Source organism: Triticum dicoccoides, chromosome 5B (genome assembly GCF_002162155.2).
Source record: "Triticum dicoccoides isolate Atlit2015 ecotype Zavitan chromosome 5B, WEW_v2.0, whole genome shotgun sequence".
Taxonomy (NCBI): domain Eukaryota; kingdom Viridiplantae; phylum Streptophyta; class Magnoliopsida; order Poales; family Poaceae; genus Triticum; species Triticum dicoccoides.
The window spans coordinates 368,292,039-368,297,618 of record NC_041389.1 but is presented as its reverse complement, the minus strand read 5'-3'; positions in this window follow the sequence as shown (position 1 = coordinate 368,297,618).

The following is a 5,580-nucleotide window of genomic DNA, read 5'->3' as shown; positions in this document are numbered from 1 at the left end:
TTTATCACTTTCAGTTTATCAACTGAATTGCTTGAGGACAAGCAAAGGTTTAAGCTTGGGGGCGTTGATACGTCTCCAACGTATCTACTTTTCCAAACACTTTTGCCCTTGTTTTGGACTCTAACTTGCATGATTTGAATGAAACTAACCCGGACTGATGCTGTTTTCAGCAGAACTACCATGATGTTGTTTTACGTGTAGAAAAGAAAAGTTCTCAGAATGACCTGGAAATCCACGGAGGCACTTTTTGGAATTAATAAGAAATTTTGGCGAAAGAATTAATGCCAGGGGGCCCACAGCCTGTCCACGAGACAGGCGGCGCGCACCCCCTAGGGCGCGGCCTCCTATCTCGTGGGCCCCCTGGACCTCCACCGATGTCAACTCCAGCTCCATATATTCATGTTCGGGGAGAAAAAAATCAAGGAGAAAGTTTCATCGCGTTTTACGACACGGAGCCGCCGCCAAGCCCTAATCTCTCTCGGGAGGGCTGATCTGGAGTCCGTTCGGGGCTCCGGAGAGGGGGATTCGTCATTGTCGTCATCATCAACCATCCTCCATCACCAATTTCATGATGCTCACCGCCGTGCGTGAGTAATTCCATCGTAGGCTTGCTGGACGGTGATGGGTTGGATGAGATTTACCATGTAATCAAGTTAGTTTTGTTAGGGTTTGATCCCTAGTATCCAGTATGTTCTGAGATTGATGTTGCTATGACTTTGCTATGCTTAATGCTTGTCACTAGGGCCCGAGTGCCATGATTTCAGATCTGAACCTATTATGTTTTCATGAATATATTTGTGTTCTTGATCCTATCTTGCAAGTCTAGTGACCTATTATGTGTTATGATCCGACAACCCCGAAGTGACAATAATCGGGACACTTCCCGGTGATGACCGTAGTTTGAGGAGTTCATGTATTCACTATGTGTTAATGCTTTGGTCCGGTTCTATATTAAAAGGAGGCCTTAATATCCCTTAGTTTCCACTAGGACCCCGCTTCCACGGGAGGGTAGGACAAAAGATGTCATGCAAGTTCTTTTCCATAAGCACGTATGACTATTTACGGAATACATGCCTACATTACATTGATGAATTGGAGCTAGTTCTATATCACCCTATGTTATAACTATTGCATGAGGAATCGCATCCGGCATAATTATCCATCATTGATCCATTGCCTATGAGCTTTTCACATATTGTTCTTCGCTTATTTACTTTTCCGTTGCTACCGTTACAACTACTACAAAAACCGAAAAACATTTATCTTTACTGTTGCTACCGTTACTATTATTATCATACCACTTTTGCTACTAAACACTTTGCTGTAGATACTAAGTTATCCAGGTGTGCTTAAATTGACAACTCAACTGCTAATACTCAAGAATATTCTTTGGCTCCCCTTGTGTCGAATCAATAAATTTGGGTTGAATACTTTACCCTCAAAAGTTGTTGCGATCCCCTATACTTTTGGGTTATCAATTCACTATGTGCTAATGCTTTGTTCCAGTTCTCTATTAAAAGGAGTCCTTAATATCCCTTAGTTTCTGATAGGACCCCGCTGCCACGGGAGGGTAGGACAAAAGATGTCATGCAAGTTCTTTTCCATAAGCATGTATGACTATTTACGGAATACATGCCTACATTACATTGATGAACTGGAGCTAGTTCTGTGTCACCCTATGGTATAGCTATTACATGAGGAATCGCATCCGACATAATTATCCATCACTGATCCATTTCCTATGAGCTTTTCACATCTTGTGCTTTGCTTATTTACTTTTCCGTTGCTATTGTTACAATCACTACAAAACCCAAAAACATTACTTTTGCTACCATTACCTTTATTATCATACTACTTTGCTACTAAATACTTTGCTGCAGATACTAAGTTATCTAGGTGTGGTTGAATTGACAACTCAACTACTAATACTCAAGAATATTCTTTGGCTCCCCTTGTGTCGAATCAATAAATTTGGGTTGAATACTTTACCCTCGAAAGCTGTTGCGATCCCCTACACTTGTGGGTTATCAAGACTAATTTCTGGCGCCGTTTCCGGGGAACATAGCTCTATTCTCTGAGTCACTTGGGATTTATATCTATTGATCACTATGAAGAACTTGAAAGACGCTAAAACCAAGATTTTACCCTCAACTACGAGGGGAGGTAAGGAACTGCCATCTAGCTCTGGACTAGATTCTCCTTCTATTATTAGTAAACTTGCGACACCTAAACCTGCTACTGCTATGAACTCTGATATGTCGCATGTTATTGATGATGCCAGTTCTGCTTTGCATGATACTTATGATGAAACTACTTTTGTGCGTGATACTACTTTGCCATTAGGTGAATTTCTTGATGAACAACTTGCTAGGGGTAGAGAGAATGAAATTATTGAAGATGCTATTATTGATGATAGTGATGATGAAAATTCTCCCAATGATTATGAATTGCATGTTGTTCCTGAGGGTTATGTTATGAATGAAGAAGCTGCTAGAGCTATCTTTGCTTGCAATGATAGATATGATCTTAAGAAATTATTAGCTAAATGGAAGCAGCAGTCTCTTAATGCTAGAATGAAACATGACCCTGCTTTTGCTACTTCACCTATTTGTGTTATTGATAAGGATTATGGATTCTCTGTCGATCCTGAGATTATTACTTTAGTTGAATCTGATCCTTTTTGTGGCCTTGAATCTGAAACTGTTGTGGCACATCTTACCAAGTTGAATGATATAGCCACCCTGTTTACTCATGATGATAAATCTCGCTATTTTTATATCCTTAAGATATTTCCGTTCTCATTAAAGGGTGATGCTAAGACTTGGTATAATTCTCTTGCTTCTGGTTGTGTGCGTAGTCCCCAGGATATGATTTATTACTTCTCTGCTAAATATTTCCCTGCCCATAAGAAACAAGCTGCCTTGTGGGAAATATATAATTTTGTGCAAATCAAAGAAGAGAGTCTCCCACAAGCTTGGGGGAGGCTTCTCCGATTACTTAATGCTTTGCCTGATCATCCTCTCAAGAAAAATGAAATACTTGATATCTTTTATAATGGACTAACCAATGCTTCCAAGGACTACTTGGATAGTTGTGCTGGTTCTGTTTTCAGGGAAAGAACAGTCGACGAAGCTGAATTACTATTGAATAATATGTTGACTAATGAAAATAATTGGACTCTTCCTGAGACAATTCCTGAGGCAATTCCTGAACGAATTGAGCCAATTCCCGAGCCTATTCCTAAACCCACTCCGAAGAAGAGAGGTGTTTTATTTCTCAGTCCTGAAGATATGCAAAAGGCAAAGAAATCAATGAAAGAAAATGGTATTAAAGCTGAAGATGTTAAGAATTTACCACCTATTGAAGAAATACATGGTCTTAATATACCGTGTGTTGAAGAACCACATTGTCTTGATAACCCGACACAGGTAGTAAAGGTAAATTCTCTCTATAGATATGATAAAGTTGAAATCCCCTCTACTAAATTTCATAGCCCATGCTTAGATGAATTTGATGACTTTATGGCTAGACAAGAAAGTTTTAGTAGAGAGTTAAAGAGTAGTGCTTTCGATATAGGACGCGTGAGCGATAATATGGCTAGAGTTAGAGGTGAACTTAAACTCATTAGCAAATATGCGTCTATGGTTGCTACTCAAGCTGAGCAAGTACTTAAAGCTCAAAATGATTTGCTTGATGAATTAAATAATAAAAATGACTTTGCTGTTAGAGTGGCTACTAGAACTGGTAGAATGACTCAGGAACCTTTGTATCCTGAAGTCCACCCTAAGATTATCGAGCAAGATTCTCAGAGAAATAATTTAGAGGCACCTAGTTCCTCCAAAAAGAAGAAAAAGAAAAATGATAGGACTTTGCATGCTTCTAGTGAACCTGTTGTAGACACACCTGAGAATCCTAATGATATTTCTATCTCTGATGCTGAAACACAATCAGGGGATGAACATGAACCTAGTGATAATGTTAATGATAATGTTCATGTGGATGCTCAACCTAGCAAAAATAATGAAATAGAAGCTGAACCTGCTGTTGATCTTGATAACCCACAATCAAAGAATCAACGTTATGATAAGCAAGATTTTGTTGCTAGGAAGCATGGTAGAGAAAGAGAACCATGGGTTCAGAAACCCTTGCCCTTTCCTCCTAAACCATCCAAGACAAAGGATGATGAGGATTTTGAGCGCTTTGCTGAAATGATTAGACCTATCTTCTTACGTATGCGCTTAACTGATATGCTTAAAGTAAATCCTTATGCTAAATATATGAAGGATATCATTATAAATAAACGAAAGATATCGGAAGCTAAAATTTCCACCATGCTTGCTAATTATACCTTTAAGGGTGGAATACAAAAGAAACTTGGAGATCCGGGGGTACCAACTATACCATGCTCCATTAAAAGAAATTATGTTAGATCTACTTTATGTGATCTTGGAGCCGATGTTAGTGTTATGCCTCTATCTTTATATCATAGACTTGAATTGAATAAGTCCGCACCTACTGAAATATCTTTGCAAATGGCCGATAAATCAACTGCTATAACTGTCGGTATTTGTGAGGATGTGCCTGTTGTAGTTGCAAATGTCACTATCTTAACGAACTTTGTTATTCTTGATATTCCCGAGGACGATAGTATGTCGATTATCCTTGGTAGACCCTTTTTGAATACTGCAGGGGCTGTTATTGATTGCAACAAAGGCAATGTCACTTTTCATGTTAATGGTAATGAGCATACGGTACACTTTCCAAGGAAACAATCTCAAGTTCATAGCATCAATTCTATTAGAAAAGTTCCAACTATCATTATTGGAGGTTTTGAATTTCCTCTCCCTACTGTCAAGAAAAAGTATGATATTCTTATTGTTGGGGATGTTCATATCCCTGTTGAGGTAACCTAGTGTTATTCGAAATTTCTCCGGTTCCGTGTTATCCGGAATGAGTTTGTTAACAAGACTTGATCAACCTTGTTAGTGGATTCATTTTGATGATCACAAGATGGATGAAACTAGAAGGCACAACCTTCTGTACCCTCTTTTTATTTTTTGTTATTTAGAAGAAATAAAGCAAAAATAGTATTATCTGTCAGTTTTCTGAATTATCTGTGCAATAAAAAATATCCCGAAAATAAAAGTGGTCCAAATGCCCTGCAAATTTAGTATGATTTTTTATGGAATATTTGAGGATTTTAGGCACTGAAATCACTGCAGGAGGGGCAAGCACCAGGCCACGAGAGTGGAGGGCGCGCCCACCCCCCTGGGCGTGCCCCCTGTCTTGTGGGCCCCTGGTGGCCCCCCTCCACATATGCAAGCACCCACACACTTCATCTTTTACCCAAAAAAATCCCCATCCAGCTCAAGCATGAGTTCTAGCTCATTTTGCTGCGATTTTCGATCTCCTTGCTTAAAGCTCCATTCACAAAACTGGTTTGGGAGATTGTTGCTTGGTATGTGACTCCTCCATTGGTCCAATTAGTTTTTATTCTATTGCTTTATTCGTTGCAAATTTTTGCTGCATAGGTGACCATGTTCTTGAGCTTGCATGTTAAATTTATGAGGTCCCAAGAAA